We start from the raw sequence: 26,509 nt of genomic DNA on the forward strand, positions 1-26,509 counted from the left end.
CATGGTGTCCCTAGGCTCTGTTTGTCAGAGGGTGGAGATGGATGGTAGGAGAGAGATCACCTGATCATTACCTGTTAGGTTCACTCCCTCTGGAACACCTGGCTTTGGTCACTGTCGGTAGACAGGATACTGGGCTGGATGGACCTTTAGTCTGACCCAGTATGGCCATTCTTATGTTCTTATGAAGCCTTGTAGAAAAAGATGGCATCATTGTGAATTTTTTTACACTACATCAAGGCTTCACCTGAAGTGCATCCATTAATATTTTTTGTTAGGGGAACCCAGCAGCATTGCAGGTACACCAGGCCAGATTCACAAAGGCACTGTGTCCTGGAACACAGCATCAGCCCTCAGACCACACCTCCATGCAGGCTTCTCCTCCTCCCTAGGGCTAGGAGCCGGGGCCTGGGTGGGGGGATCTGGCAGCTGAGGAAGGAACCAATCAGCTGAGGCTGGAGGGAAAGGACTAACTGGGGCATGGTGATAGCTCTTTCTGAGCTGCAATGTCCGCTCTGCAAAAATCCCAGGTATTGCTTCTTATTTGAAAAATCCACTCAGACAGAGGGCAAAAGATAAATACATTAAAGATCGTGAGGCATTCAGATATTACAATAACAGAGGCCGTGTAAGTACCGTATCTAGATCAGATAGATCATTAACAGCTAATGATTGTGAGATAGTTTAGGTGGCCTTGTCTTCACTAAGAAAAAAAAATATTGTTAATATGTTAACTAACATGTTAAAATACTTGTAGAAAGTTGTAGTTTAACATGTGCTAGCAGGTTAAAGCAAACCTTAAGATCTTCCATATGATTAACATATGTTAAAAATACATATTTGTTCCTAGTGAAATAAGTTTAGTCTCCACCAGTCCTCAATGGACAGATGAAATATTTTACTAGTATGGAAATGACTATGCAAATTAGATGATGTAATGTGATATAACAGTTATTATGCCAATAGCTGTGCTAAGCCTTCACATAAAAAAAGAAAAGAAAAAAGAAAAAAAATCAAAGACCTACTGCAACAACTGGCACTGTGTGCTTATTTGAGCCAAACCTCTCAATCTTCCTACATCCTTCACTAAGGCTATGTCTACACTACAGCCGGATCGACGCACTGAGATCGATCCACCGGAGGTCGATTTAGCAGGTCTAGTGAAAACCCACCAAATCAACAGCAGATCGCTCTCCAGTCGACCCCTGTACTCTACCCCTGACAAGAAGAGTAAGGTAGGTCGACGGGAGAGTTTCTCACATTGACTCCTCACAGGGTAGACCCCGCAGTAACTCAACCTAAGGTACGTTGACTCCAGCTACGTTATTCACGTAGCTGCAGTTGCGTAGCGTAGGTTGACTTACCGTGGTAGTGTAAACATAGCCTAAGAAAATGCTGGTATTTCTAATTGCAATAAATACACTAAAAGAACAGGAGTACTTGTGGCACCTTAGAGACTAACAAATTTATTAGAGCATAAGCTTTCGTGGACTACAGCCCTGTTCTTTTTGCGGATACAGACTAACATGGCTGCTACTCTGAAACCAATAAATACACTGTGTTCTTCTAAAACAGTTTTAGGCAACAACATATGCCTTTGAATTCATTACTTACCAAGACTCTGCATGTTGAAAGTGAAACTGATGAATTCTTGTGTGATCGTAAAAAACCTTGATAAAAACAAAAGTCTTCTGTGAGTAGGTCTGTATCAGTTTAGTTCCCCTCTTTCCCAATGTCTGGATTATAAATCCAGGTGCCATTAGATTGTTAGAAGTCTTAAGATCCATGTGGAAGTCATGCCCAATTCCATGGAGTTGGAGGTGAAGAGAGTCAATTCTTACATTTGTAGTCAATTGCTTCCTTCTTTGATGGTGAGTAATTTCATGAGTTATGTAATCCTCATTTTGGTCAACTTCATATGCTATCACGTCATATTCTGCAATCAACACAGGCCAGAATAAGTATATAGAATTGAAAGAGATGTAGTACTCAGAGTTTGGTTTCAGTTTAAAACAAGTCAACATGAAACATGAAAACACATTTATCTGAAGGCGATCTATAAAATATTTTTCAAAAGCAATGAATTGCATGCCCCATGTAATCCATGCAAACAGCATTCAGCAGGTATTTTCTATATATGCCCTTATTCTTGCCCTCCCCATTACCCTCGTTCTCAACAAACAAAAGTTTAAGTTTAATGCTATTGTATTTGCATTCATTGGCTCACATGCGGCGATTAGATGTGCTAGTGCAGACCCCTTCACCTACATGGCATGAAATCCTGGCTCCATTAAAGTCAACGGGAGCTTCCCCACTTACTTCAGTGGGACAGGATTTCACCCACGGAATAGATTAATTAAGTTAATGGAACTTAATATAATATAACTTAATATAAGTTACTTCTCCAGAGCAAGTTTTGTTCAGAAAATAGAGGGAAAGTTAAAGTTAACAATGCTAGTGTGGGAATGTTTTAGAGAGAATTTGATAGATATCAAAAAGGATTATCTCACCCACCTTGTCTCTCTCATATCCTGGGACCAACAATGGCTACAATATTCAGTTCTATAGTTTGAAAAAAATCTATCAAAATGATACAATTCTCTAGTCTATGGGCTTTTATTCCATTTTCTATAGAATCCTATTTAATTTCTTTTAGAACTCTGTTGATTTCCTCCTTTGTAAACCCTATAAGACTTTTCCACAAGAGTAAAAAATATATATATTCTGCTGAGTTTAACTGAACATGTTCAAGTAAACTGAGGAGCCAATACCACTTCAGTCTGGCTCTAGAGAAACACCACCATCACCAGAACCTCCTAACAAGAAGTTTTCAATCAAATTACAAGCATTACAGCAGCAACAGATTAAACTTACTAGTTAGCCCTGAGAGAAGGACATGGTTGCCAATAATGAGAGCTGGCAGATTTTACAAAGATTTCAAGTAAATATGGCTAGAGATCGGGGGGAGGGGATGAAAATATTCTTGGTGGTGGTATGGGGGGAGACTGAGTAAAACTATCCTGGCCCAGTGCTGAGGTCTGGGGGCAGCCAATTAGAGAGTGAGCCACTTAATTTTATTGGCCTCCAGAAAGTGTCCCACAATTCCCATGCTGTCACTCTGGTCAGAAGTTTGAACTCTGCTGCCCTGCAGCCAACCCCAGGAATTTTAAATCTCATTTCCTGCTTGCTGGCTTCCCATGTGAGCTTCCCAGGTGGCTTCCCAAGTAAGCATGGCTGGCTATTGCACCAAACACGCTCCCACTTGGACCACTGCTGAGCTGTTGGATCTGATCAGTATATGGGGAGAGGAGTCTGTTCAGTCGCAGCTGCGACTGACCCATAGGAATCGGGACACATATGGGCAAATTTCTCGAGGCTTGTGCGAAAAGGGCTATGATCAGGACATGCAGCAGTGCAGAGCTAAGGCAGGCGTACCATAAGGCGCAGGAGGCAAACCATCACTCCGGTGGTGCACCTAAGACCTGCCACTTCTATAAGGAGCTGAATGCTATCCTTGGTGGTGACCCCACCTCCATTGCCGATAGCCCTATGGATACTTCGGAGGCAGCAGAAAGAGGGGGTAACCCGAAGGCTGAAATTATGGATGACGAAGTGGAGCTAGAAGAGGATGTGGAACTCCCAGTAGGTTCGCCTGGTGGGGTAAGCAGCCAGGAACTTTTCTCCACTCCCAAAGTTCTCTACGGGGAGCAGGAAGCAGATGAGATGCTGGGTAAGTCGCTGTGGCTTGTGTAGGGAATCGAAAAATGGGAGGCAGATAGTGCTTTATGTGAGCTGGACATTACCCCGGGTAGCTAATCTGCGTGGCCAAGCAGTGAGTCGATGGACATCGAGACCTGCAGGGAATCCTCCAGAGAGAGGCTCTGGAAAGTTTCCAAGAGGTACTTGTTAATCCTCTGCTGCAGATTCCAAGGGATTGCAGCCTTGTTAGTTCCCCCATTGTAGGAAACTGTACCATGTCATTTAGCAATCATTGGAGCTGGGACCAAAGCAGCACATAGCTGAGCTGCATATAGACCGGGTTGAAAGCCGCAAACATGCAGTAGTTGTGCCCTGGTTTCCCTGCTCACCCGCAGCAATGATACGTCAGCAAGTAGGTTGGCCACCTGTGAAAAAGTGTGTGATAATTTTAGAATGAGTTCCCTGCAAAGCTGCCCTGCAAGCCGTGACTGTTTTGTCCATTCACACAACCGTCTTCCCCCCATTCCTGACACTCACCATGATTGGGGTGCTCGCAGAACTGTGTGCCTGCCTAGAGTCAGTGAGAAAATGATTACTACTTAGCAAAAGGCCCTTGTTACTGAAATGTTTCAGTCCTTGGCTGGAATGTAACAATGCCTCTTCGGTGAAATGTCCACAGCAACTGAGATCTTGAGGAACACATCACACACTTCTACTGACCGGCTTCAGCAGATAAGGAAGAACCTGAGACTTAGCAAAGAAGACATGTTCTGGGAGGTGCTGCAGTGCGATGAGAGGCAGACCAGGGAACACAAAGAGTGCTGGGAAGCCAACGCAGCATTTGCTAGGCAAGCGACAGAGCAGATGATAAAAGTTATGGAGGATTAGACAGAGATGCTCAAGTCTTTGATTCAGCTGCAAACTGAGCAGATCCGTGGTTAACCTCCCCTGCAGTACATGCACATGCACAATTCTTTGCCAATCCCACCCCTTTCTATGCCCACACATTCCTTTTCACTTCACAGCACTCCTGAGTTTCCCCATTACTCCACCCCCTGTCACAGCTTAAACAATGATAGCTGGAGCTACACACAGTTGTGAGGTTTTACCCTTTTTAACAATAAATAAAGGCTAAAAAACAAATAAAGGCTAAAGGTATTTAATGGTACAGCATTTTTATTCTGTGTTCTACAATAGTGTATAACAATCAATTCAATCTCGGGAACAGGCTTCTAAAGCATTTTGTTACATGGAGCTTGGGCCCCAAAATTGTACATGGATGCACCAGGGAACCAATTCCATAGCAGACATGTGTTAGTGCCCCCCATTGTCAAAGTGGTTCCTCAAAGCCTCTCTGATGTTAATAGAAGCCCTCTGGGCTCCTCTGACAGCCCTAGCATCTGGCTGTTCAAACTGTGCAGTCAAGCGCTCTGCCTCAGTGCTCCACACCTGAGCAAACATTTCACCCTTAGATTCATACAGATTATGCAAAGTGCAGCACATGGCTATGACCATGGGAATATTATCTTCAGTAAGGTCTAGCTTGCCATTGAGACACCTCCAGCGATCTTTCAAATGGCCAAAGGCACATTCGACTACCATGCCTGTTTTAACAACAGGTCTCAGCCTGTTGTTAAAACACTCCTTGCTGCTGTCCAGGTGCCCTATGTAAGGTTTCATAAGCCAGGGCTGTAAGGGGTAAGCCAGGTCTCCCAGGATTACTATGGGCATTTCCACATCCTCCACTGTGATCTTATGGTCTGGAAAGAAAATCCCCACCTGCAGCTTTCTGCACAGGCCACTGTTCCTGAAGATACATGCGTCATGCACCTTTCCAGACCAGCTTGCACTGATGTCTGTGAAATGCCCCTGGTGATCCATAAGCACCTGCAACACCATGGAGAAGTATCCCTTCCTACTGATGTATTCAGAGGCAAGGTGGTCTGGCACTAAAATTGGAATGTGTGTGCCATCAATCGCCCCGCCGCAGTTAGAGAAACCCATCTCTGCAAAGCCATCCACTATTTCATGCACATTTCCCAGAGTCACAGTCCTCCGCAGCAGGATGAGATTTATTGCCCTGCACACATGGAGTAATACAGCTCCAACAGTGGACTTCCCCACTCCAAATTGATTTGCTACTGACCAGTAGCAGTCTGGATTCGCCAGCTTCCACACAGTGATTGCAACACACTTCTCTACTGGAAGGGCAGTTCTCAATCTGGTGTCCCTGCAGTGCACGTCGGGGGCCAGCTCAGCACATAGTTCCATGAAGGTTGCTTTACACATCCTAAAGTTCTGTACTCACTGGTCATCATCCCACATCTGCATGACAATGCGATCCCACCACTCAGTGCTTGTTTCCCTAGCCCAAAAGCGACCGTCTACTGTATCCGAGTAGCAGCCGTGTTAGTCTGTATCCGCAAAAAGAACAGGAGTACTTGTGGCAGGAGTACTGCATTTAGCTGTATGGAGTGGAAATCCATCAACCTCATGAAAAAACTCATACAGAAACAGACAGGCATCATCTTCCTTTCCAAATGCAAGCAGATGGACATCATACCAAAAGGACTAAAGGTTAAAAAATCCATTACAATCTACATATCACACAGACTATGCTGAGAGACTGCACTCTCAAAGCAACTGCGAAACCACCTGATCAGCATCCTATACAGCAAACAGGAAAAGATTAAGAATGAGCTCTCAGAAATGGATACTCTCATAAGAAACCAACCTTCCACACAAACTTCCTCATGGATAGACTTTACAAAAACTAGACAAGCCATTTACAAGACAAACTTTGCCTCTCTACAAAGGAAAAAGGACACTAAACTATCTAAACTGCTACATGCCACAAGCAGCCACAACAGTAGTTCTCTTAACCCACCCAGCAATATTGTTAATATTTCCAGCTATACTCTTAGCCCAGCAGAAGAGTCTGTCCTATCTCGGGGCCTCTCCTTTTGTCCCTCCAGGCCCATGAATATGATACAGTTCTGCGGTGACCTAGAATCCTACTTTCGACATCTCCGACTCAAAGAATATTTCCAACATACCTCTGAATAGCATACTAACCCACAGAATCCCCCCTACCAGCACTATTAAAAAAAAAAAGGATTCTGCGTGGACTCCTCCGGACGGTCGAAACAACAGACTGGATTTCTACATAGATTGCTTCCGTCAACGTGCAAAGGCTGAAATTGTGGAAAAGCAACATCGCTTGCCACATAACCTCAGTAATGCTGAACACAACGCCATCTACAGCCTCAGAAACAACCCTGACATCATAATCAAAAAGGCTGACAAAGGAGGTGCTGTCGTCATCATGAATAAATTGGAATATGACCAAGAGGCTGCTAGACAGCTCTCTAACACCACATTCTACAGGCCATTATCCTCTGATCCCACTGAGGATTACCTAAAGAAACTACACCATCTGCTAAAAAAAAATCCCTGACAAAGCACAGGAACAAATCTGTACAGACACATGCCTAGAACCCCGACCAGGGGTATTCTATTTGCTACCCAAGATCCATAAACCTGGAAATCCTGGACGCCCCATCATCTCAGGCATTGGCACCCTAACATCAGGCTTGTCTGGTTATGTGGACTCTCTCCTCAGACCCTACGCTACCAGCACTCCCAGCTATCTTCGACACACCACTGACTTCCTGAGGAAACTACAATCCATCGGTGATCTTCCAGAAAACACCATCCTGGCCACTATGGACGTAGAAGCCCTCTACACCAATATTCCACACAAAGATGGACTACAAGCTATCAGGAACAGTATCCCCGATAATGTCACAGCTAACCTGGTGGCTGAACTTTGTGATTTTGTCCTCACCCACAACTATTTCACATTTGGGGACAATATATACCTTCAAGTCAGCGGCACTGCTATGGGTACCCACATGGCCCCACAATATGCCAACATTTTTATGGCTGACTTAGAACAACGCTTCCTTAGCTCTCGTCCCCTAACACCCCTACTCTACTTGCGCTACATTGATGACATCTTCATTGTCTGGACCCATGGAAAAGAAGCCCTTGAGGAATTTCACCATGATTTCAATAATTTCTATCCCACCATCAACCTCAGCCTAGATCAATCCACACAAGCGGTCCATTTCCTGGACACTACTGTGCTAATAAGCGATGGTCACATAAATACCACCCTATACCGGAAACCTACTGACCGCTACACTTACCTACATGCCTCCAGCTTCCATCCAGGACACACCACACGATCCATTGTCTACAGCCAAGCTCTAAGATATAACTGCATTTGCTCCAATCCCTCAGATAGAGACAAGCACCTACAAGATCTCTATCAAGCATTCTTAAAACTACAATACCCACCTGCTGAAGTGAAAAAACAGATTGACAGAGCCAGACGAGTACCCAGAAGTCACCTCCTACAAGACAGGCCCAACAGAGAAAATAACAGAACACCACTAACTGTCACCTTCAGCCCCCAACTAAAACCTCTCCAGCGCATCATCAGAGATCTACAACCTATCCTGAAAGATGATCCTTTACTCTCACAGATCTTGGGAGACAGACCTGTTCTCGCTTACAGACAACCCCCCAACCTAAAGCAAATACTCACCAGCAACCACACATCTCTGAACAAAAACACTGACCCAGGAACCTATCCTTGTAACAAAGCCCGATGCCAACTTTGTCCACATATCTATTCAAGTGACATCATCATAGGACCTAATCACATCAGCCATACCATCAGGGGCTCGTTCACCTGCACATCTACCAATGTGATATATGCCATCATGTGCCAGCAATGCCCCTCTGCCATGTACATTGGCCAAACCGGACAGTCTCTACATAAAAGAATTAATGGACACAAATCTGACATCAGGAATCATAATACTCAAAAACCAGTGGGAGAACACTTTAACCTGTCTGGTCATTCAATGACAGACCTGTGGGTGGCTATATTACAACAGAAAAACTTCAAAAACAGACTCCAACGAGAGACTGCTGAGCTGGAATTGCTATGCAAACTAGACACAATCAACAAAGGATTGAATAAGGACTGGGAATGGCTGAGCCATTACAAACATTGAATCTATCTCCCCTTGTAAGTATTCTCACACTTCTTATCAAACTGTCTGTACTGGGCTATCTTGATTATCACTTCAAAAGATTTTTTTTCTCTTACTTAATTGGCCTCTCAGAGTTGGTAAGACAACTCCCACCTGTTTATGCTCTCTGTATATGTGTGTATATATATATCCTCAATATTTATTCCACTCTGTATGCATCCGAAGAAGTGGGCTGTAGTCCACGAAAGCTTCTGCTCTAATAAATTTGTTAGTCTCTAAGGTGCCACAAGTACTCCTGTTCTTTTTGCGTCTACTGTATGCAGCTGCTCTGTGAATGCCAAAAGCACTGATAAGTTGCTGCTGTCCATATCACACTCGGGTGCCTGCGATTCATCCTCTGTTAGTAACTTTGCGAGTAACTCTGCTGCCATGCACGATGTTCTCACAACAGTTAACAACTCATAGGAGAGAAGTGCAGGATCCATCCTCTCTCACTGCAGATGCTGGAATGCACTACAAAGACTGACAGTTGGAAAAAAGACGCAAAAGGAAGTCTGAAACCATTGGAGGCTGGGACACAAAGTGATGCACGATGGGACATTTTGCACTTCCCAGGATGCGCCGTGCTCCGTTTCCACCTTCCAACAACACCTAGCGACAGATGGTGTCACCAGGCACTGTGGGAGACCTACCCACAGTGCATTGCTCACGCTGTCGACAATGGTGCTCCGAATGTGAACACGATCTGTCAACAGAGGGAGCAAATGTAGACTCGCTTTGGCGATTTTGATTTTGTCGATTTTTTTCTTGCCGACATTAGTTTCATCAACAAAACTTGCCACTCTAGACAAGCCCTAACATGTAACCAATGGCGTTGGCCTGCAAAAAGCTGAATCATTCATGGACATGTGACTTGCTCAGGTGGCTACAAACTCCATCTTGTTGCTGTGATTTTGCACAGAAGAACAAAGGGGTTTCTGCCCACGAGAGAGAGTATAAAAGGCCCTGGAAGCATCTCCATTTTTGTCTTCAGCTGGCTCAAGAGATGGCCTCTCCACCCCAAAGAGATGCTGACAGTAACTGAAAGAAAGGACTGTAACTACGGGGGTGTGAGTGATTGCTGGACCCCGGCCATAAACTACAACGTTGTTCTGAAAAGGGTTGTACCTGAGTTAACACCTAGGGTGAGAAGTTAGTATTTGTAAATAGATCCTTAGTGTATTAAGTATCAGAGGGGTAGCCGTGTTAGTCTGAATCTGTAAAAAGCAACAGAGGGTCCTGTGGCAGCTTTAAGACTAACAGAAGTCTTGGGAGCATAAGCTTTCATGGGTGAGAACCTCACTTCTTCAGATGCAAGACCCTCTGTTGCTTAGTGTATTAAGTTAGCCTTGCATATTTTGATTTATTTTACTTAGTAACTTACCTTGTTCTGTCTGTTATTACTTGAAACCACTTACATCTTTTTATACTTAATAAATCACTTTTGTATATTAATTAACCCAGAGTAAGTGATTAATACCTGGGGGAACAAACAGCTGTGCATATCTGTCTATCAGTGTTACAGAGGGCGGACAATTTATGAGTTTACCCTGTATAAGCTTTATACAGAGTAAAACGGGTTTATTTGGGGTTTGGATCCCATTGGAAGCTGGGCATCTGGGTGCTGGAGATAGGAATACCTGCTGAGTGGTTTTCAGTTAAAGCCTGCAGCTTTGGGGACATGGTTCAGACCCTGGGTCTATGTTGCAGCAGGCTTGCATGTCTGGCTCAACAAGACAGGGTTCTGGAGTCCCAAGCTGCCAGGGAAAATTGGCTCAAAGGTAGTTTCAGCATGCCAGGTGACAGTCCCAAGGGGGTCTCTGTGACCGAACCCATCACAGACAGCATTTGTCAGTGCCTTGCAGAACACTAAATCCTCCAGAACCCCTCCCACAGCAGCCAGCTTCCCATTGTGTCTCCACACAGCTTGATCTGCCTGCAGCCTCCCCAGCCCCTTCACTGCCAATAAAGAGATGGCTCATCCACACTCCAAACCCTTTCCCCTACAGATCACTCATGCCGAGCATTCCCTAATCTCTAGGCACCTGAATCTTTCTCCCTAGCACCTCCGACTGATCCCCCCTTCACCACCATGCCAAGAGCAGAATCCTTACAATGTAGCAGGATAATTACTGTGCCCCATCAGCAGGGGCTGGCTGCAGGATGCTCCACGTGGTGTGGTGCCCTGGCACAGGGGGAACATGGTCCCTTCCCTGTACCACTTGAGTCCATGGTCATAGTTCTTGTCAAAGAAGTGCAACAATATCCACAGCACACACATTGGGATGCACCTGGATAGCACAGCACACGTGCCCCTCTTCTTAGCCCTTATGATGATGGTTTGCAGGAGCCAGTTAGCTTCAAACTTGGGGGTGTGGGAGCTGTTGCTGCTGAGCCAGATCAAGTCTCCCATCCCATGCCCCTTGGGGTGATCCAGGCTGACTCCCCTGGGTCTGGTGCTGATTCCCCACTCTGGCACTTTGAGTGCAGACGGTGGAGGCCCAATGAAGTGGGTTTTAGCCCACGAAAGCTTATGCCCAAATAAATTTGTTAGTCTCTAAGGTGCCACAAAGTACTCCTCATTCATTTTTGCTGATACAGACTAACACGGCTACCACTCTAAAAATTAATACTGGCCACTCCAGGCTGGTATTAAACTCCCAAGGTTACAGCTTCTCTTTGACCTTGGATGGTGTAGTGCAGCAGTAACTCTGCTCCTGTCCTGAAGGGCTTAAAACAGCCCTGCAAGAGGGCTGTGGCGGGGAACCAGTAAGCCTGGGCTGATTGGGTAAGCAGCCGCAGCTGGGCCACACCCCAATCAGGCCGCAGCTGGCTCTATAAAGGGGCTGCTAGGCTGGAGCTAGGAAGTCTCTCTCTAGCTGTTGAGAGGGATGGGCCTGGCTGCTGGGAGCTGAGCCAGGTACCTAAAGAGGAGCAGGGCTGGGGAAACGTTAGAGGAGCTGGGGAGCTCCGGCCTGGAAAACCCCCAGGCTGCAGGCCTTGTTAAAGGCCAAGAAGCATACTAGGGTTGTAGATGGGCAGCCCAAGGGTAGGCAGAGGCAGCAGGTCCAAACCCTCCTTGCCAATGATGAGTGGCAATTATACTGCAGTCCACCCCAGTGAGCGGGGCCTAGATGGTGACTGACAGTAGCCAAGACTGAGGTGAGGTGGGGATAGGGGGTTGGGGGTTCCCTGGGGAGGGAAGACCTAGCGAGACTGTGGGGTACTGCATGGGGTGGAACCCCAATGTAAGGGGCACCGGGGCCAGTGGCAAGCGGGACACCAGTCTGCAGAGGGTGCTCCTGAGTGGAAAGAGCTAATTCCCTGGATGACCATCAGGAGGCGCTGCAGCAGTGAGTTGTTGCACTGCTACAAGGTGGTGGAGAATGTGGGCATAGGCGGTCCACCCCCAATACAAGGGACAGGAGAAGGATGGCAGGACTATTGCCCAGAGACTTGAGAGTGACAAGAAAGGATGATGGATCCCAGGTACACCGGGGCTTTCTATGGGGAGACCCCAGGTATTGTCTCTGGGTGGGGCCCGGTGTCAGCACCCCGGTGGAAGGGGGCTGATGACCTGCAGGGGAGCCGGGAGACCCAGAAGGGACTGTGGGAGGTGCAATGGGCCCTCCAGGAACAGATGGCCCGGCTGACGGAGGAACAATGGGCCCTAGTAAAACTCCTTCAGAGGGAGTTCGGAAGGAACTGCTGAGGGCCGGGGGAGAAGCCCAGCGCCAGGACTAGGAGGCCGGGGGTGAAATGAAAGATGTGTTATGCCTGCACGAGGTGGGGACATTTAGAACGGGACTGTCCCTACTGGGAGGGGGGCAGAACGCCTCACCCAGCGGGGAGACCGGGCAAGTCCCGAAGACAATTTGCTGGGTGAGGAAACCCAGGCGGCTGTGGGCGTGTTGGGCCTGTGGACAGAGAGGGCACCTCTGGAGGGAGTGCCCTGGCCCAGTGAACCTGATGTAGGGCAGCCCAGGGAGGGCTAGGCCCAGGCCCAGGAACGAGAGGAAAAGGCCCAAGGCAGTCCGGAGGCGGGGAGCCTGCTGGGGCTGCCAAATGCTGGGCCACATAAAGAGACACTGCCCCCTCAAGGGCAAGGTGGAGGCGGCCAAGATAATGGTTAACCGGCCATTGGGACACCCACGAGAGGTGGTGGAGGCAGTGACAGAGATGGAGGGGGAGGGAGACGGACCCACCAGTAGATTGGGACCCAGACCGTCACGAAGCCAGTCACTGAGAGGAAGACCCAGACCAACTGGGCCCAGCAGGAGGCCGGGACTCAGGTGGCCAAAGAACAGGTAGCAATGGGAACCCAGACCCGGAAGGAAGAGGGTCTGGGGGACCCTGACCTATGGGTGCGTCTGGAGGCCGTGGAGCTGGCCCGCCAGAAGGCAGAGGCACCTGGCCGAGAGATGGCCTGAGGCTGGGAGACCTCAGAGAGGAAGCGGGCGGCCCTGGAGGGCCACCTTGGGGAGCCCAGGCCAAGAGGCTACCCCTTCCCCCAGGAACCCCGAGGTAAGGGGCACCAGGGTACGGGAGGGACACCGGGGCCAGCAGCAAGCAGTGGAAAGAGCTAATTCCCTGGACGACCATCAGGAGGCGGCGCAGCAGTAAGTCGTCGCACCGCTATAGATGGGTAGATGCTATCACCACCCAAATGCAAAAAAACATCTTTGAACCCAGGAAGGTGCACTTGAGAATTCCTCCCTGTGCAGTACCCTCAAGCCCTTTCACACACACCCTCTCCGGGAAAGAGCTGAAAAAGAAAAGAAAGGAAATTAGCTGTTGCCACCAGCTAATTAAAAAACATATGCACAAACCTCTTAGGACACAAAAACCCAATCCTGTTCTAAAAAAGGGTAAACTTTATTAAAAACAAGAAGAAAATACATCTAAAAACTTAGACTATTGCTAGATTTTAAAAAGAACCACTTATAAGGATTAAGCATCAAAATAACTTTCTTGAGGGCCAACTTAATGGTTACAAGCATAACAAAAGCATTTGGGGTTTAGCACAGAGGAGTCCACAAGCCATAAAGAAATAAAAGAGCTAAACCTAATTGCGTCTTCCTAGACATTCCCTGATCTACTTACATATCTGGGGTTTCTGATAAGTAGTTTCTAGGTATGATTTGATGATTTTTCATACTTGGTTTAAAGCTTCTTACAGCATTGCTGCCCTGTGTCTCCTCTCTCCGGAGAACAACCATACACAGAAAAAAGTGTCGTCTTGTTTCAATTTTAAAAAGTTCTAGCCTTCCCACTGGCTCTTTTGGCCAGGTGCTCACTCACTTTCTTTTATCTATGCATGCAGTCAGACTTTTTAACCCTTTACAGGTAAAGCAAGTAGAGAACAGCTACCAAGAGAGATTTAATATCTAACTGGCTGGCTGTTCATAAAAGGAAGCTACCCTCCCACCCCTTCATTTATCAAAGGTGCCTCCAGGTGCAGGGCTTCTCCTGATGAACAGGGCATGTGTGCAGCATGGCTCAGCCAAAATTGGAGAAAAGTTAGTGAGTTGGTGGATAGATTTTGGGGGGCTGAGCCCCCTCTAGCTCAAGTTGACTGCCACCTGTGCTAGAGATGCAAAGATTGTTCAGATACCAAGATATTAAAGATTGAGTACATTTTGAACAAAAATCTCTGACATTACAACAGAAGGAGAGATGGGTAAGGCATTAATAAAAGGACAGACAGTAATGTAGGGATAGTTTTAGTAAGAGGAGGAAACACATACAGGAAAGACCCCCATAATGTCCCAGGAACTGCTGTCAGTATCCCTTCCCTTTCTCTCAGTGGATACTTGACAAGGTAGACTCTCCTGGTTGGAGTCTATGCCATTTAAATATTTTCACTTCTCCTTCCACTCAACTCCCTGCCGTCAGTCCCACCTCAACATATAGTAGCATTCACACTGCTGAAAGTTAGGCATGCTTTTTCAATGTGGGGCATCTTCTTCTTCCTGATCCCATTATATATTTGATAATAATTTTAAGGACCTTAATGGCATAAGACAATATTTATATTTAATAAGACAGCAAGTTTATGCTAGAGAAAAGCTAATTAAAAATTTGAAATAATTGAAAATTAACCTCTCATCTACAGTTGTAAGGCCTCAGTAAATAGAAATGTAATTATTAACTGGCGCTTAACTTACATACTCCTGGCAATCTAACAATGTAGCACATTGTCAGTTCCATACTGTGCATTTGCTTTGTTTTGAAAACTTTCCCCACCATCAAACTCCAGCAATGATTTTGTCAATTTGATTTTATTTTAAATACAGAAATGCTCAGTTTTTTAGATAAAAGAACAACAGAACAGGACAGCCGCTACAACCTTTTTTGCCACATGAAGAACCCAAGGGAAAAAAATATTTTGAAGAAAGTGGTTAAGAACATTTAAACTTCTGGTGCTTAAGTTCAACTTGTCTCTACTATACACTCCATGACTATTAATGAGAAAACAGAAAGACAACAGTTTCATTTACTTTGTTACTTCTGTCTATATACCTGCTTTCTCCAGTGCAACCACTCACAAGTGATTATGCTCACTTTCACCACACGTTTCTCACTGACAGCGACAGTTAGTTGACTTGGTTGTTTTCACCCCTCCCTCCACTTGCCACCCCTCCTGTACTTTTCCAGATCACTGGCCTTGAAACGTCAATTCAACAGCAGTAGTGAACACAGATGTGAAGCTGAGCTGCTTGAAGCAGCTTGCTATTTAACAACCTTTATGAAAAACAAAAAGATGATTCAGATGTTTCAAACGAAGTATAAATTCATTACAGAAAATAATTTAAACCAGATTCTCAAGAGCCTCAATTTTGGTACACATGTCTTTGGAACTCTCTCTGTATTCCCCTCTCCCTCATTGTCCCGAGCTACATAGAATGTTTTTGATGCATTAAATCTTCTTTCTAAATGTCTACCCAACCCTTGCTGCATTGATTTGATATACCATTATTACTCATTTAAGTGAAGGGAATGGAAAATATACCCCACTCAAAAAATAGCAAAGTAAACCAAATAAAAGTCATTCCTTTGGAGTATGCATGTGCAAGTCTTATCTATTTAAACAAGAATTTGCTTGATGATGAATGAGGTATCAAGTATCTTCTCTAAGAATGGGTAGGGGATGTGGTCCTTCCTGCTGCTGCTGCTTTCCATCATTTCTAAAAGAGGGAGATGGTGTATTGTTGCTGCCTGCTATTGACAAGACACTTTGATTCACACAAATGTTCCCAGCAGTTTGCACCACAGATGCGTATTTATAAAAATTAATTATTAATACATAAAATATTACTTGTATTAATATACAAATATATATTTTCAAAAGTCTGTTACTGTAGCAGCAGTTGCATGGGTTTGTCCAATTCACTAATATTAAAAACTCTAGTCTTTTATGGAATCAGATGTGTACCCTGAAGAGCCACAAGGGTTCACCTACATGGATCCAAGTGCAGCACTGGGAACAAAGTTAGCCCACAAACAAAATTCCCTGAAGAATATTGTGCATTCATATGATGACCACAGTGCTCCCCATATTGATTATTCCTGCTAGGAGCACACATAAATTGCTCACGGGGAAGGAGTGAGGGGGGGAAGCAAGGGGTTGCATACTTGCCACTACTGAGTCTGGCAATTTCCTGCATAAAGGTGAAGGTTGTACCTATTAATTCACAGCCCTGGGTTAGAATATAGAATTTAGGTGTATTTTTATCACTTAGCTAGTTAAGAAACAAAACAAAACAAAAAGAATCAAATTCACAAGTCCACCTGCGTATGGGCCTTCTCTCACTAGAATAGTCTGAGGCCTTGTTCTTAGGCTAAGGCATTTGGCTAAGCAGCAGGGGCAGCCATAAGCTGGGAAGCATACAGTCCCATCCTCACATCCCAAACCAGTCACATTGAAATAAGGTGGTATTGGGCTGTTAGGAAGACGATCCTGTCCTGATAATGCCCATCACCACCAGATAAAGAAACAGATTTTAAGCTAGCATCCTGTCTGGCAAGAAATCACTTATCAATGATTGTGGTTGTGAAACCCTCATTTCTGTATTGTTTTATCTTTATGGTCCCCACTTTTCTATTGTTAATCTATCTGGTTCTCTAATTGTTTCTGTCTGCTATATAATTAATTTTGCTAGGTGTAAGTTAATTAGGGTAGTGGGATATAATTGATTAGAGAATTGTGTTACAATATGTTAGGATTGGTTAGTTAAATTTCAGTAAAATGATTAGTTAAGATATAGCTGAGAATATTACTATATAAACTGGGGTCAAACAAGAAGTGGGGGGAAGGGAAATTGGAATCATGTTTACTAAGGGGGGGACGGGAACAGGGAACGGGAAACAGGGACACAGGCAAGGCTCTGCAGTATCAGAGCTGGGAAGGGGGACACGGGATAAATGCTCTGCGGTGTCAGAGCTGGGAACAGAATACTGGGGAACAGATTCTATTGGCATTTAGAGATAAGCCCGACTGGTGTGAAGGGCTTCGGAATATGCTTGCTTGGAAACTAACTTCTAAAAACATTGCATTGCACTTTGGACTTCTGGTCTTTTGCTGCTTGCTGTCTGCGTGACAAGAACCAGGGAAGTCGGAGGATGAAGGGAAATCCCTCTAACATCTCAAATTGGAATACCCAACCATTCATCATGTTGCTGTGGCCTGACAGAGTGGCTTCTCTGCAGGTTCTGGGGAAAGCAACAATCAAGATCAATTTCTACTCTGTGCTCCACCTCTTCCCATTATTTCCTGTTGTATGTCTTTGAGCAATGGCCAGCCTAAATTTGGTTGTGTGTTTGTTACTGTTTGATATCAATAGGAATATCCATATACACAAAATTAAGCATGTGCTTAAGTGCTTTTCTGGGTAGGGACCTCGATAAAGAGCATGTTTTCTAATTTGCTTCCACTCAATTTCTTCTCATGTGCACAGACATAGCAAAGCAACAGTAAAAATCTAATAAGCTTTATCTTCAGTTTGGGAAAGATGAAAGAGAGAGGGTTTCATATTTATATTTTTTAATAGCAGGACATTGATGGAGATATACCCAAGTGACCCTGGCAATCGTCCCAACTCCCACGCTGCAGAGGAAGATGAAAAAAACCCAGGGTCACTGCCAACCTCACCTGGGGGAAAACTTCTTCCTGACTCTACATATGACAGCAGGTAGACCCCGAGCCTGTGAATAAAAACCAGTCAGCCAACCACCTGAAAGAATGTTCTGTATCACCTCAGAGCACAGGAACCACCCTATCCATCTCCAGCTGTGGCCATCTCTGATCCTTCAGAGGAACAAAGGGAAAAAACATCAGAATGGCCATACAGGGCTACTGAGCCCCGCCCCACACCATCACAGGTAAACCCAGCATACAATTCCTCTGATAAACTGGTCCAGATCTCTCTTTGAACTAATTAAGTTATTTTCAAATGTAATATGTTTCTAACATGTATTTGTATTGAATATTCATGTCTTACTTTTATCTCTTCATATTAATTAAGTTGATAGAAACTTGAAGTGACACACATCCATCTATCTGAAATTCCAAATACTTTTATAGTAGTATAAAAACGAGGAACAAATAAAAATAAATTGATGTGAGATTTCCAGCTCTTGCTAATGTTGACCCCAGACACTAAAGGTCTGTGCTCAAAGACTTGACTTAAGGGTCCAATCCAGAGCCCACTGAAGTCAGTGGGAGCCTTTTAATTGATTTCACAGGGCAGTGGGTCAGACCACAAAGGCATCTAGTCTAGGCGAGCAGTGGAGGCTAACAGAGGGAGTTTGCCTGGGAGTTTGCCTGGGGAGAGCGCACTGAGGCTTTCATCTTGCAGGCTTCCCTGAGTAGTTACTGCAACAGCTGAGGAAGCTCTTAGAAGGAAGGTAATATGGTTGGTGGGCGTTCGGCTCTTGTTACCTGCACAGGATGTGCCATGTTTGTCTTTCTTCCACAGGAGAGAAGCGACTTTGTCTGTACAAAGTGCAAGCTGGTCTCCGTATTGGAAGAGGAGGTTCGAGGTCTGGAGAAACAGGTATCGATCCTGTGTTGCATAAGAGAAAATGAAGATTTCCTGCACAGACGTCAGGTTATGCTTCTACGGGCACAACATTCTGAAGAATCAGAGCAGGCTGCGCAGCAGGGACAGAAGGACAGTGAAGAAATTTGGCAGCATGTGACTTCCAGAAGAAGAAAGAGGAGCGTCCACGTACCAGCAATGCAGATACAGGTGAGCAACCGTTTTCATGTTCTCTCCACAGGTACTAATGCGGAGAGTGGACTAGATGATACATCTGAGGGAGCAGAAGGATACTCCACCGATTGGAAGGCATGAGATGCACTGTACTAGGGATGGGGGTTCCATGACCACCGCTCCCAAGAGAAGGAGGCGGGTGCTGGTGGTCGGGGACTCCCTCCTCAGGGGGACTGAGTCATCTATCTGCCGCCCTGACCGGGAAAACTGAGAGGTCTGCTGCTTGCCAGGAGCTAGGATTCACGATGTGACTGAGAGACTGCCGAGACTCATCAAGCCCTCAGATTGCTACCCCTTCCTGCTTCTCCACGTGGGCACCAATGATACTGCCAAGAATGCCCTTGAGCGGACTACATTGCACTGGGAAGAAGGATAAAGGAGTTTGAGGTGCAAGTGGTGTTCTCGTCCATTCTCCCTGTGGAAGGAAAAGGCCTGGGTAGAGTCCATCGAATCATGGAAGTCAACGAATGGCTATGCAGGTGGTGTCGGAAAGAAGGCTTTGGATTCTTTGACCATGGGATGGTGTTCCAAGAAGGAGGAGTACTAGGCAGAGACGGGCTCCACCTAACAAAGAGAGGGAAGAGCATCTTCGCAAGCAGACTGGCTAACCTAGTGAGGAGGGCTTTAAATTAGGTTCACCAGGGGAAGGAGACCAAAGCCCTGAGGTAAGTGGGGAAATGGGATACCGGGAGGAAGCATGAGCAGGGGAGCGCAAGAGGGGAGGACTCCTGTCTCATACTGAGAAAGCGGGACGATCAGCGAGTTATCGTAAGTGCCTATACACAAATGCAAGAAGCCTGGGAAACAAGCAGGGAGAACTGGAAGTCCTGGCACAGTCAAGGAACTATGATGTGATTGGAATATCAGAGACTTGGTGGGATAACTCACATGACTGGAGTACTGTCATGGATGGATATAAACTGTTCAGGAAGGACAGGCAGGGCAGAAAAACGGGGGAGTTGCATTGTATGTAAGAGAGCAGTATCACTGCTCAGAGCTCCAATATGAAACTGCAGAAAAACCTGAGAATCTCTGGATTAAGTTGAGAAGTGTGAGCAACAAGGGTGATGTTGTGGTGGGAGTCTGTTATAGACCACCAGACCAGGGGGATGAGGTGGACGAGGCTTTCTTCCGGCAACTAACAGAAGTTACTAGATCACAGACCCTGGTTCTCATGGGAGACTTCAATCACCCTGATATCTGCTGAGAGAGCAATACAGCGGTGCACAGACAATGCAGGAAGTACGTTTTTGGAAAGTGTAGGGGACAATTTCCTGGTGCAAGTGATGGAGGAACCAACTAGGGGCAGAGCTTTTCTTGACCTGCTGCTCACAAACTGGGAAGAATTAGTAGGGTAAGCAGAAGTGGGAATCTGGGAGGCAGTGACCATGAGATGGTCGAGTTCAGGATTCTGACACAAGGAAGAAAGGAGAGCAGCAGAATACGGACCCTGGACTTCAGAAAAGCAGACTTTGATTCCCTCAGGGAACTGATGGGCAGGATCCCCTAGGAGAATAAATGAGGGGGAAAGGAGTCCAGGAGAGATGGCTGTATTTTAAAGAATCGTTATAGAGGTTGCAGGAACAAACCATCCCCGTGTGTAGAAAGAATAGTAAATATGGCAGGCGACCAGCTTGGCTTAACAATGAAATCCTTGCTGATCTTAAACACAAAAAAGAAGCTTACAAGAAGTGAAAGATTGGACAAATGACCAGGGAAGAGTATAAAAATATTGCTCAGGCATGCAGGAGTGAAATCAGGAAGGCCAAATCACACTTGGAGTTGCAGCTAGCAAGAGATGTTAAGAGTAACAAGAAGGGTTTCTTCAGGTATGTTAGCAACAAGAAGAAAGTCAAGGAAAGTGTGAGCCCCTTACTGAATGAGGGAGGCAACCTAGTGACAGAGGATGTGGAAAAAGCTAATGTACTCAATGCTTTTTTTGCCTCTGTCTTCACGAACAAGGTCAGCTACAAGACTACTGCACTGGGCAGCACAGCATGGGGCGGTGGTGACCAGCCCTCTGTGGAGAAAGAAGTGGTTCGGGACTATTTAGAAAAGCTGGACAGGCACAAGTCCATGGGGCCGGATGTGCTGCATCCGAGGGTGCTAAAGGAGTTGGCGGATGTGATTGCAGAGCCATTGGCCATTACCTTTGAAAACTCATGGCGATTGGGGGAGGTCCCGGATGACTGGAAAAAGGCTAATGTAGTGCCCATCTTTAAAAAAGGGAAGGAGGAGGATCCGGGGAACTACAGGCTAGTCAGCCTCACCTCAGCCCCTGAAAAAATCATGGAGCAGGTCCTCAAGGAATCAAATCTGAAGCATTTAGAGGAGAGGAAAGTGATCAGGAACAGTCAGCATGGATTCACCAAGGGCAAGTCATGCCTGACTAACCTAATTGCCTTCTATGAGGAGATAACTGGCTCTGTGGATGAGGGGAAAGCAGTGGCCGTGTTATTCCTTGACTTTAGAAAAGCTTTTGATATGGTCTCCCACAGTATGCTTGCTGGCAAGTTAAAAAAGTATGGGCTGGATGAATGGACTAAAAGGTAGATAGAAAACTGGCTAGATCGTCGGGCTCAACGGGTAGTGATCAATGGCTCCATATCTAGTTGGCAGCCAGTATCAAGCGGAGTGTCCCAAGAGTCGGTCCTGGGGCCGATTTTGTTCAATATCTTCATTAATGATCAGGAGGATGGCATGGACTGCACCCTCAGCAAGTTTGCAGATGACACTAAGCTGAGAGGAGTGGTAAATTCACTGGAGGGTAGGGATAGGATACAGAAGGACCTAGACAAATTAGAGGATTGGGCCAAAAGAAACCCGATGAGGTTCAACAAGGACAAGTGCGAGTCCTGCACTTAAAACGGATGAATCCCGTGCACTGCTATAGACTAGGGACCGAATGGCTAGGCAGCAGTTCTGCAGTAAAGGACCTAGGGGTTACAGTGGATGAGAAGCTGGATATGAGTCAACAGTGTGTCCTTGTTGCCAAGAAGGCTAACAGCATTTTGGGCTGTATAAGTAGGGGCATTGCCAGCCGATCGAGGGATGTGATCATTCCCCTCTATTTGGATTTGGTGAGGCCTCATCTGGAGTACTGTGTCCAGTTTTGGGTCCCACACTACAAGAAGGATGTGGAAAAATTGGAAAGAGTCCAGCGGAGGGCAACAAAAATGATTGGGGGCTGGACCACATGACTTATGAGGATAGGCTGAGGGAACTGGGATTGTTTAGTCTGCAGAAGAGAAGAATCGGGGGCGGTGGGAGGATTTGATAGCTGCTTTCAACTACCTGAAAGGGAGTTCCAAAGAGGATGGATCTAGACTGTTCTCAGTGGTACCAGATGACAGAACAAGAGGTAATGGTCTCAAGTTGCAGTGGGGGAGGTTTAGGGTGGATATTAGGAAAAACTTTTTCACTAGGAGGGTGGTGAAGCACTGGAATGGGTTACCCAGGGAGGTGTTGGAATCTCCTTCCTTAGAGGTTTTTAAGGTCAGGCTTGACAAAGCCCTTCCTGGGATGATTTAGTTGGGAATTGGTCCTGCTTTGAGCAGGGAGTTGGACTAGATGACCTCCTGAGGTCCCTTCCAACCCTGATATTCTATGTTTAAAAATATGGAATCAGACTTAAACACAACAGTAGTACTGTTTTGGTAGGACTGTTTTTTAAAGTACGCAAGCCATCCCAGGAGCTACTTTAAAAAAGGGAACTATAATCATCACAATTTTTAAACAGTTATTTTCACAAGTTTTCTTGAGTGGAATCCTGAAGACTATAACTTTTTAAAAAATCAAGTAAACTATTAAGAACATAGCAAGATTGATGCTTGACTAGCCAAACATTTATATGTGTGGGGGGCTTTTTGTTTGTTTTTTGCTAGAAATCAATTGCATTCTTTATATACAGGTAACAAGCTTGTTTATAAGTTGGATGGTAAAGCAGTTAGTGCTGGAATTTTTCAGAATTCTTAAATGAATTGCAGATGCAAGAGGTGATAAAGATATATAAGTAAATATGATAAGAAATGTATATTGTGTGTACTATGAAAGGGAACTACAGAATAAAGACTGAATTGACACTACTCTCTGAACATAGCCAATTTAGTATTATAGGCCTGATCTCTCTCTCACTAAAGTCAAGGAGAGTTTCTCCATTGATTTGCAAGAAACCAGGACAGGACTCTTTCCCCCTTTGACTGCATTGTTTACATTTAGCACCCTCTTGTGTCCTTTTCCATCTTTGTCATGCAAGGATTCCCATTATACATTTGGATAGTACTATTACAGTATGGAGTAGTTCCATAGTATGCTAAACAACTGGATGTTTTATGTGCACAATAAAGAGCTTACCTTCATTTTTAATGATTATGGATAAAGTCTACATATATTTTGAAAGTCATAACACCACTGAACATTACTAACACTCAATTTTGACTCCTACATTTAAATATCTGGAGGTCAAAAACTGAAATAATCATCAACTTGTTCCTAAACTGAATAGTCTCTCACTAGTTCATGAAAACTAACAAATAAGAGCATCTTGTCATTATGTTGGGGGTATATGTGGGTGTCATTTCCTCAGTACTAAATTATGATGATTATTATAGTTGCTCTTATTTTATAAGACAATGATTCTAGACTGGAAGAGGACCAGTAGAAAATACAGCTATTTAAATTAAAGTTACAGTAGCATGCTGTATATAATGTGTATGGGGAAAATGTTGCCCAATTATCAATACAGCTGAAAAGCAAACCCATGCTTAAGCATTACCAAAAAAAAACCCACCACCTAACAACAACAACAAATTAATTACTGTGATGTGATTTAGAGCATAAACTAGTTAATTAGCAGTTTTTGTGTTTTTTCAAGGAAAATATTATTCAGTACCTGAAACATTCCAGTACCTAAAGTACACTAGATGCATCAGAGACGTTTTGGCATTTTGTTTGATAAATCTAATTATGCTTAGTTACACCGTTAGAGTATAGTATCACAGTGCATGTTGCATCCCATAACTCCCATATATAGGGCTAAAAAAATTTAGATTCCAAAAATCAATTACACTTCATACAGTCCTGCAATTCTCAGAATATGTAATATTGTACTTTTTATAAACCAGTCTTTTTTTATATTTATGTCAAAGATAGCAGTCCTTTTCCTTGTTTTGCACATCAATATCCTGATAGAACTTAACATCTGTGAAAATGTCTTCTTACAAAGGTGCACAGTAAAATAATTACCAGCAGAAGAATAATTACAGTGAGTGTAATGTGCAGCATGTACAAGAAAGACAGGAGGAGGATTTTTTATTGGGTTTAGATCACTTTGTATGCAATTATTACTGTTTACAGCATTGTATAACTCTAAGGGTTGACAAAATTTATGAGCTGTTGAGTTTAAGGATTAGGATCTAAAACCTTATTGATTACCACTGTTTTCCATGAAGTCCAACATCTAAGAGTGCAGTGAGGTATGGGGGTTGTTTTGTCTTCCAGTAGCTCCAGCTGCTGTTTCACCAGAATACAGCGGTGTACTCTAGAAAATATTTGCAAACACTACTTCATTAAAGTATAAATTAAAAATCGCCTTTGCGCTACTACACACACTAAACATTGAGTCACAATGGAACAGCATACCTTTAAAGATATTTCAAATATGAGCAATAACCACAACACTAGAGAGCTTGAATTCATCTTGCTGATATCCCACAAAGTGGAAAATAAAAGAATCCTTCTTTCAATTTCAGAACTTCAAGTGCTGTGATAAATCCAGCTGGATGCTCAAGTGGTCTTCCTTCAGCTGCTCATGCTGTTTCAGGGTGCAAGGGCCCTGCATGTCAGGGGAGCTGTGCAGCAGGTTCACTCTTCCAGTTTAAAGAAGCCCCACAATACAGATGCTGAAGGGTTTATTCCCCCACACTGTGTCCTGCCCCAGTTAGGGCTGTGATTATTCTCCTGCACTGAGAGAGGAGCTGCAGCATAAACTACTGGAGGAGGCGCAAGGGGTTGTGGGAGTTTCCACGGGGCTGCAACAGGAGGCAGTCGCACTTTCTGTGGGAAGGACACGGACTGCATAGCTGGCACCTGCAGGACTCTGCCTTTCTGTCCTATGTGAGCTATTACAGCAACAAATCTCCCTCTCTGGCCAGCCTGAGCCTACTGAATGACAGCTCCGCCCCGCCACCAGCACAGAGCAGCACCTGCAGCAGGAGCCAGGGGAGCAATCTGCGTTGTCCGTGCTGCCACTGAACGTGCATGCGGCCCCGCCTGGGATATGCGCAGCGTTGGCACAAGCCCAGGAAGAGAACGAAGCTGCTGCCCTTACCCTGAGCTTCAAACTTCCCCCCACAGCCCGCCCGCCGCGGGACGGGGAGGGAGAAGGGTGATGATTAGAGCGAGAGGAGGGGTATAGAGGAGCGAACTGCTGTCGCGGTGGCAAGGGTGGGGGCGAGTGAGGAGCAGATCAGGTACCTGGTTTTTAGAGCGGCAGCTAGAAGCCTGGGCCGTTTCACAGTAGGCTGGCTGGCCTGGCATTCAGAACAACATCGGGCTAGCGTGTGACCTTAAATAATGATGCTGATTGTTTTGTTGGTAGACAGCTCGTGCAGAAAACCTCCATATCATTCTCATATCGCCACTTAAAGCTAGTCTACAGAGCTGGTAGTTTTTCATTGTGGCATGGCCTCCCGGGCGGGGGGGGGGGGGGGGGGGGGGAGGCAAGTGGGGCAATTTGCCCCAGGCCCCAGGCCTCGCAGGGGCCCCCACTAGAATATAATATTTTATAGTATTGCAACTTTTTTTTATGGAAGTGGCCCCCGAAATTGCTTTGAATCCTCTGGTCAGCCCTGGATTGTAGGTGTGTGCTGACCTTCAGAAACTGATGTTAGAATCAAGGAATTAGGGAGAATGTAATAGAGAAGTATATTACTGAGTGACTGCATACAAAGTGCTTTAATTGAAGAATTAAATCATAATTCTTGCTTTTATCCACAGACGTTTTACATTTTTTGTAAATGCAATATCCGAATACTTTGGATGAGGTATTAACATATTTTATTAAATCCAATGATATATCTGTAAATGCATCACAATATAGAATTGGCTTATGTATGCAATCTTGCAATAAGTATACCACTTTCTGCCATTTATCGGGGGTAGCCATTTTAGTCTGTATCCACAAAAACAACAAGGAGTCTGGTGGGGTGGCACCTTAAAGACTAACAGATTTATTTGGAAAAAGAACAGGAGTACTTGTGGCACCTTAGAGACTAACAAATTTATATGCATCCGAAGAAGTGGGCTGTAGTCCACGAAAGCTTATGCTCTAATAAATTTGTTAGTCTCTAAGGTGCCACAAGTACTCCCGTTCTTTTTGCGGATACAGACTAACACGGCTGCTACTCTGAAACCTAGATTTATTTGGGCATAAGC

At 45.1% G+C, this 26,509-nt stretch overlaps 1 long non-coding RNA gene across 1 annotated transcript; it reads left to right on the forward strand.

Moving 5' to 3' along the window:
• The first annotated feature begins 17,873 nt into the window (after positions 1 to 17,873).
• On the forward strand, positions 17,874 to 25,778 carry LOC128832754 (uncharacterized). The gene is made up of 3 exons (XR_008444045.1): positions 17,874 to 18,182; positions 18,779 to 19,051; positions 24,826 to 25,778. It is a non-coding gene; the product is annotated as an uncharacterized LOC128832754 (long non-coding RNA).
• Positions 25,779 to 26,509: the final 731 nt, after the last annotated feature.

The sequence above is a fragment of the Malaclemys terrapin genome, chromosome 2 (genome assembly GCF_027887155.1).
Source record: "Malaclemys terrapin pileata isolate rMalTer1 chromosome 2, rMalTer1.hap1, whole genome shotgun sequence".
In the NCBI taxonomy this organism is placed as follows: Eukaryota; Metazoa; Chordata; order Testudines; family Emydidae; genus Malaclemys; species Malaclemys terrapin.